Here is a 15529-nt window from a genome sequence, read left to right as displayed (position 1 = left end):
GGGCAGTGGTGGCACATGCCTTTAATCCCAGCACTCGGGAGGCAGAGCCAGGCAGATCTCTGTGAGTTCAAGGCCAGCCTGGTCTACAGAGTGAGTTCCAGGAAAGGCACAAAGCTACACAGAGAAACCCTGTCTCGAAAAACAAAACAAAACAAACAAACAAACAAACAAAAAATACTAGGGCTTAGGATATATCTAGTGGTAGAGTGCTCACCTAGCATGAATAGGCAGGTCCTAGGTTTCCCCAGTAATGCAAAATAATAAAAGATATACTACTGTTCCTTCAGATCCGAATGCACATGTACTGTGGATGAATGTGGACGTTTGAAAGAAAATGGCCCCCAAAGGGAGCGGCACTACTAGGAGGTGTGACCTTGTTGGAGTAGGTATGGCTTGTTGGAGGAAGTGTGTCACTGTGGAAGTGGGCTTTGTGGTCTCACATATGCTCAAGATACTGCCCAGTGTCTCAGACAACTTCCTGTTGCCTGCAAGATGTAAGATTCTCAGCTACTTCTCCAGCACCATGTCTGCCAGTGTGCCACCATGTCCCGCCATGATGATAATGGACTGAACCTCTGAACTGTAATCGAGCCACCCTAATTAAATTAACTTAAAGAGTTGCTGTGGTCATGGTGTCTCTTCACAGCAATAGAAATCCTGACTAAGACAATAAGCCTTACTCATTTCTACAACGGTCATGAGGTCAGTTTCACAAGGTTCTTTGAATCTACTGTGTATTTATCTAACTCCAGGGATGGCCGAAGGACCTGACTCCCAGAGGAGTAATGCAACCTGCTTTCATGCCTTCAGTGTTTCCCATACTCCCCTTTCCTCACCCCCTTCTCCAGAAAGAGTGTTCTTGCTCTTTCTGACTCCGATTGCAGGAAGTCAGGGGGGTCTTTCCAGACCACTCTCAGCTGAGTAGCTCCTGGAAAATTGGATGTAAAATGAAGCATGGGAGAAAAAGAGAGAAAATTCTGCAAGTGTGAGCCATGCCTTAAGGAGAAGAGCACTGGTCATCTGACAGAAGGCAAAGCATGCCAGAGAACAGAAAGGGGATGAAGCAGTGATTGGTGGGTTCAGAGGTGGAAGGTTCAAGTTTAGTGTGTTAAGTGGATGGTTTGCAACTAGCCTAGGGGAAGAGAGTGTGTGATATACTATGGGACAAACACAGACATGTCCAACTCACAGAAGGTCATGGGTTTTGATACTTCTTAATCCCCTCAGAGTTTACCAGGAGCATTTGACTTACTGTGGTCGATGAGCCGGAAAGAACTGATGGCTGTCACCTCGAGGCCGAATCAAACAGAACTACCTGTGACTTGTTCTCTCCACCCTGCTATAGAGCGCTTAGGTCTTGTACTGAGAGAGCAGAGCCACATGTTGGAGTAGCTGGGTTCCCAGGGAGACAGGTGCTGGCCCGGAAGCCGACTTGAGATGAGTGAGGCAATTTGGTTTTGTTTAGGCATGGACACTTGGGATTTCTTTTTTGCTGATGCTACATAACCTGTCCTAATAAGACAAATATTACAGGGATATGGCTTTTTAGAAATAATAGATCACATGCCATGAGACTCCAAACTAGAGACGCTAAGAGGAAGAAGCGCTAAACTGTTTTAGAATTGCTCTTGGGGAAGACAAAAATTCTCAGAGACTCCAGCGGGCATCCTAGAGAGTCAAACCACATGAAAGTAAGAAGGAAATTAATACCAAGTCACTGCCCTGAGTGTTGAGCCTCTTCATCCATATAATCCTTTTCCCCAGAGAGATTTAGCCTGAAAGCCAAAACCAAGGTCACAGCACATATAGAGACTATTACAAGCCAAAAGCTCATAGTTTTGCTAAAGACTTTATTGAATCTAAGTTTAGAAAGTGGAAATAAGCTTGTGTATTGATGCACACCTGTAATCCCAACACTGGGGAAACTGATGCAGGAGGATCAGAGTTCAAGGCCAAACCCGAGCTAAATAACAAATTCAAGTCCAGCCAGGAATACCTAGAGACTGCTTCAATCACCTACCTCAAACGTGTCTCACTCAATCTCACATGTATACATGCAAGCATGCATTTAAGTTCTGGAGAAAGAGAGAGATGAACTCACAACCAGACTCGAGGTCGGGCAGTTATTTAACCTTCTTGTATCTTAGTTCCTCTGTCTTAAAACAGGATTAAGAGTAGTAGTGCCCACAAGTCAGGCATGGCCGTCCACGTATGTAATACCAGTACTCTGAAGGTTAACACAGCAGGATTACTGTGAGTTCTAGGCTACTCAGGGTTTCTTAGCAAGACTGTAACAAATATCCCAGACAGCTGGGCAGTGGTGGTGCTCTCCTTTAATCCCAGCACTCGGGAGGCAGAGCCAGGGGGATCTCTGTGAGTTTGAAGCCAGCCTGGTCTACAGAGCTAGTTCCAGGACAGGCACCAAAACTACAGAGAGAAACCCTGTCTTGAAAAACAAACAAATAAGCCGGGCGGTGGTGGCGCACGCCTTTAATCCCAGCACTCGGGAGGCAGAGCCAGGCGGATCTCTGTGAGTTCGAGGCCAGCCTGGGCTACCAAGTGAGTCCCAGGAAAGGCACAAAGCTACACAGAGAAACCCTGTCTCAAAAAAAAAAAAAAAAACCAAAAAAAAAAAAAAAAAAAAAAAAAAAAAAAAAAAGAAAAACAAACAAATAAACAAAAAATATCCCAGACAGGCCAGATATAGTGATTCATATCTGTATCTCAGCACTTTAGATTCTAGAGTCTGGAGCAGTGGTTCTCAACCTTCCTAATGTTGCAACCCTTTAATACAGCTCCTCATGTTGGGGTGACCCCCAATCAAAATTATTTTTTGTTGCTTCTTCATAACTGTAATTTTGCTACTGTTATGAATTGTATTGCAATATCTGTGTTTTCCAATGGTTTTAGGCAACCCCTGTGAAATGGCTGTTTGACCCTCAAAAAGGATCTCTACCAACTGCTGAGAACCTCTGGTCTAGAGGCTAAGGCAGGAGCATTGTGAGTTCAAGACCAGCGTGGGCTACAAACTGAGTACCAAGTCAACCAGGGCGAGAGAATAAAGAGCTGAGTGGTGGTGGCACACGCCTTTAAACCCAGCACTTGGGAGGCAGAGGCAGGCAGAGTTCTGAGTTCCAGGCCAGCCTGGTCTACAGAGTAAGTTCCGGGATAGCTAAGGCTTCACAGAGAAATCATGTCTTATAAAACCAATAAATGAATGAATGAATGAGTGAATAAGGAAGGAAGAAAAAAAAGAAGGAAGGATATGGTTGTTGCAGTAGACTGTATGATAAACAGTCCCAGTCTCTCACATCTTTCTCCAATCAGCAAATAATGCAGAATTCCTCAGAAACTATCTGCCTCTCTCTTTCAGGAGAGACTGGGGGTGGGACAGGGAGTGCTGAGGAAGCAAAGGCAGATGAATTATGTGGCTCTTGTGATGCTCAGGCAACTGCTTTCATGAGAAGATCCTGCTGTTTGATTTGTAGTTTGCCCCTGGAGTCAAAGGTAGGTGGGTTCATGCTTTCTCCTTGATTATTGGCAATGAAAGTTCCCCAGGGGCTATTCTCAATGAGTATGACAAATGTCTCGTCTTTACCCTACCTCCCAGAGCACCTTTCCGTTTCTCAGGCATAGGCATAATGTATTAGTTGCTCTGATTCCTTAAATCATTAATAACCAGACCTCTGTGTCCTAGATCAATTCCATTCTCAGTACAGTATTACAGCTAGCTGTCTCGTTTGCCTCCAATGCCATTTAAAAACAATTATGTCATCATCATGTCGTCCCATTATGATTCATTTGCACACTGTCGTGACCTCCTCCAGAAGTGAGACCCAGGACTGAAGCCTTGTGTAATTATGAAGCAATGCACATGAGGTTGAGAGCCAGGATCTGGCTTGGAACTCTGGTTGTACTCCTTCTAGGTATCTGCATGTGACCCAGTAATCCTCCCGTCATGAGCCATGTGAAGTTTTAGGTTTCCTCACCTGAAAAGAAGGGATACCAGTTGTTGTTGTTGTTGTTAATACATCCCATATGCTCATAGAGGGTACTATTCATTTTACATAGCAACCACAGATTTCCTCTCTCCTCCCTCCTTTCACCCCCCAGCCTTTCCCTCCAACTTACACCCCCCCCCCCCCCCCCCCCCCCCCCCCCCCCCCCCCCGCTTTCCCACCTCCTCCAAGGCAAGGTCTCCCAGGGGGAGTCAGCAGAGCCTGGTACATTCCATTGAGGCAGGTCCAATCCCCTCCTCCCTGCACCAAGGTGTCCCACCGTAGGCACTGGGCTCCAGAAAGCTGGCTCATAGCATGCTAATCTTGATTCGTTGCCCAGCCTGACCTATGAATGAAAGTGAGGACATGACAGCTCCAAGGTGTGGTTGAAGAGGTGGGTTTTATTGTAGCTACCAGGGGGAGTTCAGCCAGAGAGAAATGGAAAGATCCAGACTGAACATGGCCAGCAGAATAGATTGGGCTATGAGAGGAGAGAGAGAAGAGGAGAGCAAAAGAGGAAGAGGAGAGAAGGCAAGCAGACCAAAATTCCAAGAGAACCAAAGGTGAGCAGAGCCAAGAGAGCATGTGGCCAAAATGGCTGGTTTATCTAGGAATCAGAGTGAGCCTTGTCCCCTCCTTGTCTTCCTCCTCCTCTTCTTCCTCCTCCACTTTTTTTTTTTGAGACAGGGTTTCTCTGTGTAGTCCTGGCTGCCCTGGAGCTCACTATATCGAACTCACAGAGATCCTCCTGCCTCTGCCTCCCAAGTGCTGGGATTAAAGGTGTGCACCACTACTGCCTGGCCTCCTTCTGCTTCTTGAGTGCTGGGATCCATGGTTATCATCCCCTTTTAAAATACTTTTAAGGTCCTAGCTATCACCTTAGGTGAACAATTCCAGAATGTCTGTCCTTAAGCCTGGCACCTCTTCTAAACTCCCTTTAATTTCTAAGAGCTCTATGTTTGTCTGTTTGCACCTGTAGTGGGCAGAGCAGAACTATGAGTGTCCTGATCTATCACTCTCTGCTTTATAACCTGAGACAGTTTCTCACTGAACCTGGAGCTAGGTAGGTGGCCAGCAAGCTTCTGAGTCTTCTATCTCTGCCTTCCACAGCTTTAGTGTTACAGACATGTGCTCAACCATGCCTGGTTTCTTTTGTTGTATTTATGGTTGTTGTTTTTAATGAGTGTTTGGGGATTTGAACTCAGGTCCTTAGGTTTGTGTGGCAAGTATTCTAACCCACTGAGCCATCTCTCTAGCCCAGTTGCTGAGCACTTTCTATTTCAATCCTCCACCAGTAACATTACAACCAACCATGATCCTCTAGCTGGTCCACTGTGCTTTCCTATTTCTATTTCGATCACATGGTCACGGTTTCTAAGGCTGACATTTAGTACAGTGTATCAGATAGTCTGTTAAATTTTCATTGGATTACTTTATATAATCCTCACAACACTCTGATGATGTAAGGGCTATCCTCTTCATTTAGCAACTGTGGAAACTGATCCTGAGAAATGGTGAGTAATTTGTCCAAGACCACATTTCTCAAGAAGTGACAGAGCCACAAGCCACACCCGAACGTTTTAGAAACACAGCCATGCTCTTCAGCACTGCTGTTACCTAAGTGCCCATCGAAGACTTGCTGTTCTAATCAGGTGCAAACCTGATCAGTTTATCCCAGGAATCCATCAAAAACATGTTCCTTGACTGTATTAACCCAGAAGATCTGACCTGTCACACTTTGGTTATTGATGATGCCCAGTCTCCTATTAGATTTCTTCTCTCTCATCTTTTCTGTTCAATTTCCAGACGTTAGCTAACTTGGGTCAAGATCTAAACCGCGGCTCATCCTGTGTACCAGTGTGAACATGAATTAATGGGGCCATGTCTTTTATTCTTTTCTCTGTTAATGAGTAAAAAACAAAAACAAACAAACAAAAATTCTGGATTGTTCATTTTTTGTGTTGTTTCATTTGAGTTTTTGTTTTTTTGTTTTTTTTGTTTTTTTTTTTTTTGGTGGACAGTGTTTTACGTACCCTAGTGTGAGTAAGACTCCTTAGTAAAGTCTTACTCAAGGTCAGAAAGTCTGAGCTTGCTTTACCCAGCAGGGTTGCATAATAGAATGATTTGGTCAAAGGCATGGTTACCAGGTGTTTTGAAGGGTCTACACTAGATTGTATCTTGTGCTTTGATCCTGAAAGGGGGAGGTCTTTTGCCTCTCCTCTTGCTAGTGTATAAAAAGCCCATTAGAAATAAACTCAAGCCAGACATTGGTGGCACATGCCTTTAGTCCCAGCACTTGGAAGGCAAAGCTACATGGATCTCTGTGAGTTCGAGGCCAGCCTGGTCTACAGCATAAGATCCAGGACAGGCACCAAAGCTACACAGAGAAACTCTGTCTCAGAAAAAACAAAAAACAAAAAAGAAAGAAAGAAAGAAAGAAAGAAAGAAAGAAAGAAAGAAAGAAAGAAAGAAAGAAAGAAAGGAAGAAAGAAAGAAAGAAAGAAAGAAGGAAAGAAGGAAAGAAGGAAAGAAGGAAAGAAAGAAACTTGAGGCTGCATGGTATTGACTCAGGACCCTCCCGAAGCTATCCTGTGTCTTTCATCTATATTTCTATCTATCATTTCTCAACTCCTCACTCCCCTCTTTAAGGAACCCTTTGGTCAGAGCTGAACTCCAACACTGAACCCCAACACCTTAGGCTGGTCTAGAACTTGCTACGTAACTGAGGATGGCCTTAAACTCCTGATACCCTACCTTAGTCTCCCAAGTTGTTGGGATCACAAGCATAAGCCACTACACTTAGCTACTCTTTTCCTTCTTCTATTTCTATTTTATTTTATTTTTTATGGTTCTTTATTGGGGGGCTGGTGGCACCCATGTAAAGGTCAGAGGATAACTCTTTGGAGTTAGTTCTCTCCTACTATACGGAGTCCAGGGATCAAACTCAGACCATCAGGCTTGGTGGCAAGCACTTTTACTCACTGGCCCCCTCTTTTCTCTTTGATTATAGTTGATATAATTAATGAAGTTCATTAAACATTTCTTCCTTTATTATGTTTTTATATTTTTAATATATTCAAATAACATTTGGGCTGTGCCTGATTGCTCATGCCTTTAATCACAGCATTCAGGAGGCAGAAGCTGGCGAAATCTCTGAGTCTGAGGCTAGCCTAGTCTACAAAATGAATTCCAGGATAGTCAGGGTTACATAGAGAAACCCTGTCTTGAAAATAACAAACAAAAACTTTTAGCTAGTGCTATTCTTTGTTGTCAGCTCAACTACATCTAGAATTAAATGAAGCCCAAGTGGCTGGGTACACCAGTGAGGGATTTTTCCTTAATTAAATCTTTTGAAGTGGGAAGACCCACTTTTACTCTTGGCCACACCTTCTGCTGGCAGCCTATATAAAGCACACGGAAGAAGGAAGCTTGCTTTTTGTCTGCTTGCTCTCAGTCTCCCTGGCAAGTTCATTCCTTCACTGGCATTAAAACCTACTTTGGGATTCTGGAGGATGCTGAAGGCCAGCCAATATATCCAGCCACATGGACTGATCAACTACTGGATTCCTGGACCTTCTGTTGTAGACAGCCATTGTTGGACTACTGGAGAACCACCTATAAGCCTCTCTAATACACTCCCTTTCTCTCTCTCTGTCTCTCTGTCTGTCTGTCTGTCTGTCTGTCTGTCTCTCTCTCTCTCTCTCTCTCTCTCTCTCTCTCTATATATATATATATATATATATATATATATATATATATATATATGAGAGAGAGACTCATTCTATAAGTTCTGTTCCTCTGGAGCAGTGGTTCTCAACCTTTCTAAAGCTTCATACCTTTAATACAGTTCACCATGTTGTGGTGACCCCCAACCATAAAATTATTTTATTGCTACTTCATAACTGTAATTTTGCTATTGTTATGAATCATAATGTAAAAATAAGATATGCAGGATATATGATATATAACCCCCAAAGGGGTCACCAGCCATGGTTGAGAACCCCTGCTCTAGAAAACCCTGACAAATATAGCTAGATACAGTAACAAATACCTATAATCCTAGTATTAGGGAGTCTGAAGGAGGTTTGTAAGTTCAAGATTGTCTGGGCTACAGAGTAAGTTCAGGACTAACCTGGGCAATGTTAGTGAGACTGACCCTGTCTCAAAATTAAAAAAAGAATAAAAAGAGGAGAAAGGGACTGGGGACATAGCTCAGTGAGTGCTTACCTAGCATTCATGAGGCCCTGGGTTTGATTCCTAGTGACATAAAAGTGCACACACACAAACACACACACACCACCACCAGCAGCAGCAGCAGCAGTAGTAGCAACAACAACAACAACAAGAAAAGTTATATAGGAAAGGCTGAAGGCCAGTGAGTAGAGACAGTGCCTTCCAAGCTGGATGTTTCAAGTTACTCTGAAATCTCCTGCTAGAGTTTCTTGACAGGACATGGGTTAATATGCCAGTGATGGCTAATCTTTGTTGTCAGCTTGACTACAACTGGAATCGACTAAACCCAAGTAGCTGGGCATGCGGGTAAGGGTTTGTCTTGATTGGATCATTTGAGGTGGGAAGACCCACCCTAAACCTAATGTGTCATACCTTGATTATTGATGATACCAGCACCTCTGGTGGCAGCCCACATACAAGGACATGAAGGAAGGAAGTTTTTGCTTTTTGCTTGCCAGCTCTTTCTGGCCAGTTTATTTATCCTGCTGGGGTTTGAGAACCTACTTCTTCAGATTCCAGTATAGACTGAAGACCAACTGAAGCATCCAGCCCCTTGGACTGAACCACTTCCAGACCCCTGGCCCTTCTGTCAGGAGACAGCCACTGTTTTACTAGGTAGGCCACAGCCTGTAAGCCACTCTAGTAAACCATATGCATACATTCTATATATATTAACTCTATCAGTTCCGTTCCCTTAGAGAACCCTCACTAATACTATGGCCATAAAACTTGGTTAGTTTTAAATTCTTTTTTTTTTTTAAAGATTTATTTATTTATTATGTATACAGAAGAGGGCATCAGATCTCATTACAGATGGTTGTGAGCCACCATGTGGGTGCTGGGAATTGAACTCAGGACCTCTGGAAGAGCAGTCAGTGCTTTTAACCTCTGAGCCATCTCTCCAGCCCTAGTTTTAAATTCTTAGAGCTTTCTAAGTCCTAGAGCATTTCCCTGGAGAAGCGCCTGTGGGTTGTATGGGTCTAGGAAGGAGGGTGAGGGGGAAGAGTCATAGAATTAGCAGGCTTCCAGGAAGACCGGAGACCTTCCTGTTCTTTTCCTTAGCGTCTGCCAAGCCGTCTCCCAACTCCTGGCAAAGCCTAAATACTCACTTCCAAAGAACCTGGCTGAAAAACAAAACAAGCCAGTGAGGTGGCTCAGTAGGTAAAGGCTCTTGTTGCCAAGCCTAATGACCTCAGTTTGACCTTAGAACCCACAACATAGAAGGATCACATGGGCTCCTTCAAATTGTCCTCTGGGCTCTATATACATGGCAAGGCACATGTCCCTCCACCCCAAACGTGTTTAAAGTTGTTTTCAAACTATAACATTACAGTCACTTCATTGTCTCCCTTTCCCTCAAATAAACAAAACAAGAACCCAGCTCTGAAACTGCCTTAAAGAGTCTACCAGCCAACAGGGCTGAAAACCTCAATTCTCAGGTCTCATGACAGAATACAGATTGGAACCCCGAGTTTTAGCAAATGCCCAGGTGATTGTTTTGTATGCAGATGTTGGAAAAGCACAAGTGAAGTGCATCCCAACCAATAAAAAGGTGGTTTTATTTTGTTTTTCTTTTTTTTTTTGAGACTGGGACTTATGGATTCCTGACTGGCCTTGAACTCACTATTTTAGCTGAGGATGACCTTGAACTCTTGGTTCTTCTGCTTAAGGTACTAGGATTATACATGTGCACTATCATGCACTGTTTAAGATGTTTTACATCTGTTTATGCTGTGGGATATTTGTTTAATGATGCAAAGCTGTGTTGCATTCTTCTATGTTGCATTTGTTTAACTCTGTAAAGCTGTGTTACTTTGCCTGCCTTAAACACCTGATTGATCTAATAAAGAGCTGAACGGCCAACAGCTAAGCAGGAGAGGGATAGGCGGGGCTGCCAGGCAGAGAGAATGTATAGGAGGAGAAATCTAGGCTGGGGGAGGAGAAAAGAGGAGCAAGGAGCCAGAAAAGGAGAAGAGGAGGGTGCCAGGGGCCAGCCACACAGCCAGCCATGGAGTAAGAAGGAAAGAAAGATATATATAGAATAAAGGAAGGTAAAAAGCCCAGTGGCAAAATGTAGTTAAAGGGAAACGGGATCATTTAAGTTAGAAAAGCTAGCTAGGAACAAGCCAAGCTAAGTCTGGGCATTCGTAAGTAAGAATAAATCTCCATGTGTTTATTTGGGAGTTGGGTGGTGGGCTTAAAAATCACTCTGTAGGCCGGGCAGGTGGTGGCACACTCCTTTAATCCCAGCACTCGGGAGGCAGAGGCAGGCGGATCTCTGTGAGTTGGAGGCCAGCCTGGGCTACCAAGTGAGTTCCAGGAAAGGCGCAAAGCTACACAGAGAAACCCTGTCTCGGAAAAAAAACAAAAAACAAAAAACAAAACAAAACAAAACAAAAAAAAGTCACTCTGTAGCACTGGCATGCTTTGAACTTGTGATCCTTTTGTCTCAGCCTGCCAAGTAGCTGGAATTAAAGGTCTGTGCTTGTTTTGTTGCTGCTGTTGTGTGGTTGTTTTTGTGACAATGTGGTGGTTTGAATAAGAATAGTCCTTCACAGGCTCACATATTTGAATGCTTGGTCCCCAATTGGAACTATTTGGGAAGGATTAGGAGCTATGGCCTTGTTGGAGGAGATGTGCCATTGGGGGTGGGCTTTGAGGTTTCAAAAGCACATGCCATTCCCAGTTAGCTCTCTTTCTCTTCCTCCTATTTGCAGATCAAGATGTGAGCTGCCAGCTACTGCTCCAGCATCACACCTGCCTGCCTGGTGCCATGCTCCTCATATGATGGTCATGGACTCTAACCCTCTGCCGCAGTGAGCCCCACACTAAATATTTTCTTTTATAAGGTGCTTTGGTCATAATGTCTTAGCAACAGAAAAGTAACCAAGACAGAAAGGGTATATTAATTTGTGTTCCTGTTATTGTGATCAAATACCCTTTGAAAGGCAACTTAAGAGAGAAAGATGGTGTGTGTGTGTGTGTGTGTGTGTGTGTGTGTGTGTGTACACGTGCGTGCGCGCGTGCGCGCGTGTGTGCATGTGTGCGTGCGTGCACTCCTTGTTTCAAGTCACAGTCCAACATAGCAGAGAAGTCACAGCAGCAGGAACTTGAGGGAGCTGTTTACACCCCCAGTCAAGAAGCAGGGTGACAAATGCATGCTTTCCTGTGTTCAGCTCACTTTCTCCATTTTACATAGTCCAGGATCCCGTGCCCTTAGATTCCTAGCACCACATAAAATGGATGTGGGAGCAGACACCTGTAATCCCAGCATTTTGGAGGGAGATAGAGGAGGATTGAAGTTCAAGGTCATTTTGGCTATCTAGTAACTTTAAGGCCAACCTGGGCTACAAGAGAAACTGTCTCAAACAACAAACAACAACAACAAAACCTAAAACCAAGAAATTAAGCTGGACATGGTGGCTCATGCTTAAAATCCCAGCATTTGGGAAGCTAAGGTAGGATTTTTATAAGTTGTAAGCTAGCCTGGGCTAAATTACAACTTACAAAAATCCTAATTAAATACTACATAGAACAACTACCTCCAAACAACAAGGAAAACAAAAATCCAAACCAAAGCAAAACATAAACAAATCTAGAAAATTGTCATTCTTGTGACCCACAAGAATTACGTCCTCATCAGTTTCCCCTGTGCTCATTTATGTCCTGTATGTATGATTTCTTGAAACTTTGTTATATGTGTACATTTGGGCAATTGCCATCACAGTCAAGATACAGAAACAGGCTAGCTACAACATAAATTTGAGGCCAGTCTGAGCTACATGAGGTCCTGTTTCCAAACAAACCACAAATAAACAAAACCAGCAATTAACTATCTTACTCACCAACCAAACAAAAGCTAAAGCAAAGCTTGCTGAAATAGGCTAGGCATGGTCCAAGATTTCCTTATGGTACCTCTTTACCAATACGTGTACTCTTTATCTACCCCTAACTCCTGGTACCTCTTGTCATGTAACAAAGTTCTACAGAGGCTGGAGATATATGAAGCTCAGGGGTAGTATATATGCCTAGCATTTGTGAGACCCTAGATCTGATCCACTACCCCAAAAGAATGTTACATAAATGAAATAATACAGTTTGTTCATTTTTGCTACAATCTAGGTATTTCCTTTTTTCAGAGATGAGGTCTCATTGTGTTTCCTAGGCTGGCCTTGAATTTCCTGAGCCAAAGTGATTCTTTTGCTTCATCCTCAGAGTATCAGAGACTATAGATATGTCCCTGTTGTGGAATATTTGTTTAACCAGGCAAATATGCATTATATTTGTTCATGCTGCATTTGTTAACTATATAAAGATAGGTTACGTTTATTTTTGCTGTGGAATATTTAACTGTATAAAGGTATGTTGCTTTTGTTTATGCTACATTTGTTTAATGATATAAGGGTGTGTGTTTAATTATGTAAAGATATGTTGCATCTGTTTCACCTTGCTTGCCTAAGGCACCTGATTGGTCTAACAAAGAGTTGAATGGCCAATAGCTAGGCAGAGAAAGGATAGGTGGGCTAGCAGGCAGAGAGAGAAAGAGTAAATAGGAGGAGAAATCTAGACTCAAAAAGAAGAGAAAGGGGGTAAGATCTAGAGAAGAAGAAGAAGAAGAAGAAGAAGAAGAAGAAGAAGAAGAAGAAGAAGAAGAAGAAGAAGAAGAAGAAGAAGAAGGAGAGAATGAGAGACATGGCCCAGGGCAAGAAACCAGGCAGATGACAGACAGACAGAACGTAGTAAAGTAAGATACACAGAAGTACAGAAGGTAATAAGCTCCGAGGCAAAGGTAGATATAGAGAAACAGGTTAATTTAAGTTAAAAAGTATCTAGCTAGAAACATGCCCAAACTAGGTGGAGCATTCAAAACTAAGAATAAGTCTCTATTTGGGTCATGATTTGGGTGCTGGGTGGTCCTCTGGTTCACATCGCAGCTACAGGTTTGATTTTCAGTTTAAGATTAAGCTCAGGGTTCTGTATCTGCTGGGTTAAACCTCTACCACTGTGGTATATCCCTAGTCAGCAAGTGAATTTTTCAGTCAGAATAATTTAAATTACTATCAAGAATCTAGATCCTGTTTTATCTCATCAATAGTATTTGGCATCATCATTACTGGCCTCTCTCTTTTTTAGGACTTTTTTTTTTTAAACAGGGTCTTATGTGACTCACACTGATCTCAAATTTAAGTTGCATAGGATGACCTTGAGCTCTTGATGTTCCTGCCTCTATCATACCTAGCTTGAAGCCAAGTTCTTACTGTTGTAGTTTAGGCTGGCTTTGAATGTTCAGTCCTCCTGATTTAGCTTTTCAAAAAATGAGAGTGTTCACTATTTTTTATTTTAGAATTCTTACAAGTGTATTGATTATGGTTTTACTTCATATTTCTCTAGTGGCCAATGAAGTTAAAGATCTCTCTCTCTCTCTCTCTCTCTCTCTCTCTCTCTCTCTCTCTCTCTCTCTCTCTCTCTGCGCGTGCACGTGCACTCATGTTGCCCTGGAAATCCCTATACAGGTAAAACTGGCCTTGTATTCAAGGTGATCCTCTGATATAATCTAGGCTGACTTCAGACTAACTATGAAGCTAAGAATGACCTTAAACTTCTGATCTTTTTGTACCTGTCTCAGAAGTGCTAGGATTGTAGGCATGTGCCACTATACCAAAACTAGATAATCCTGGGAATTGCACCCAGGACCTTGTGCATGTTAAGCAAACATTCTACCCACTGAACTACAACCACAGCCCTTCTTTTTCCTCCCCCTCCCCCCATCACTTGTATATTCTGCCTGTGAAATGTCTATTCTTGTCTTTTGCCCATTTTCTTTTATTTTTCTCTTTCTTTTTTTTTCTTTTTTGTATTTGAGATAGGGTTTCTCTGTGTAACAGCTCTGGCTGGTCTGGAACTCTAGACCAGGCTGGCTTCCAATTCAGAGATGCACCTTCCTCTGCCTCCTGAGTGTTGAGATTAAAGGTGTGATCCAGACTTCTCTCTCTGTCACTCAGGTGGCCTGGAAGTCTTGATGCTCCTACCTCAGCCTTCCCAGTGCTATGAGTCCATGAAGACAAGACCTTTCTCAGTGAGCAACACCCCTGTCCCTCCATTTCATAAAAAAAAAAAGAAAGAAAAGAAAAAAGGGGCTGGAGAGATGGTTCAGTGGTTATAGAGCACATACTGTTCTTTCAGAGAACAAGTTCAATTCCCAAGACCCACATCCGATTATTCACAACTGTTTGCAACTCTAGCTTCTAGGGACCTGACACTCCTCTGTCTTAGTTCAGGTCTCTATTGCTGTAAAGAGACAACATGACCATGGCAACTCGTATAAAGGAAAAATATTTAATCGAGGTGGTGGCTTACAGTTCAGAAGTTTAGTCCAATCTCATCTAGGCAGGGAACATGGCAGCATACAGGCAGACATGGTGCCAGCTACGTCTTGATCAGAAGGCAACAGGAAGTTGACTAAGACATCAGGTTGTATCCTAGCATACGAAACCTTAAAGCCCACCCCCACAGTGACACACTTCCTCTAACAAGGCCATACCCACTCCAACAAAGCAGTACATCCTAAAATGTCTACTCCCTATGAGCTTATGGGGGGGCAATTACATTCAAACTATCACACCCTCTGACTACCTCATACGTAGACATACACATGAACACATACATAATGAATAATAGTAATGCCAGACTTGACTCCTTTAATCCCAGCAGTCAGGAGGCAGAGGCAGGTGAATCTCTGTGAGTTAGAGGCTAGCCTGGTCTACATAGTGAGACCCTGCCTCAAAAAAACAATAATTGAGAAAAAAATCCTCCTACAACAGTTAAAAAAAATTCTACTGCGTTTCCTACCATCCAGCGCTCACTATAATTCTCGGCTCTCTGGTAATAATAGGCTTGTTCCTCATGACTGAACTTCGCGTAGGTCTATTTGATTATCACTTCTGCAGAGATTTCTCAGCCTTGTTTTTTTTTTTTCCTCCCTGCTCTGTTCTTCTTCACAGCACTTACATAACCGTGTATTCACTGTCACTTTTCTTTTTATTGTTTGTCCCAATTCTCAACCCGACCAGAAGCCTCGGGTGAGCTTACTGCTTTATCCCTAGGTTCTAGAACAGTGCCTGCTGGGCACGTAGTATTTAGTACATTTAGTGGCTTGACGGTGGAAGGGAAGCGGGAGGGACGGTTCTCCCGGGACTCTAGGTCTGACTTCATGCAGTGTGAGCGCCCCCTCCCGGGAAGTGAGGCCACACGACCCGTTGGATAGGAACAAAAGATGGCCGCCAGCCGGAAGCGCCCCG

Source organism: Peromyscus maniculatus, chromosome 8, assembly GCF_049852395.1.
Source record: "Peromyscus maniculatus bairdii isolate BWxNUB_F1_BW_parent chromosome 8, HU_Pman_BW_mat_3.1, whole genome shotgun sequence".
NCBI classification, from domain to species: Eukaryota; Metazoa; Chordata; class Mammalia; order Rodentia; family Cricetidae; genus Peromyscus; species Peromyscus maniculatus.
Note: the sequence above shows the minus strand (reverse complement) of the source record.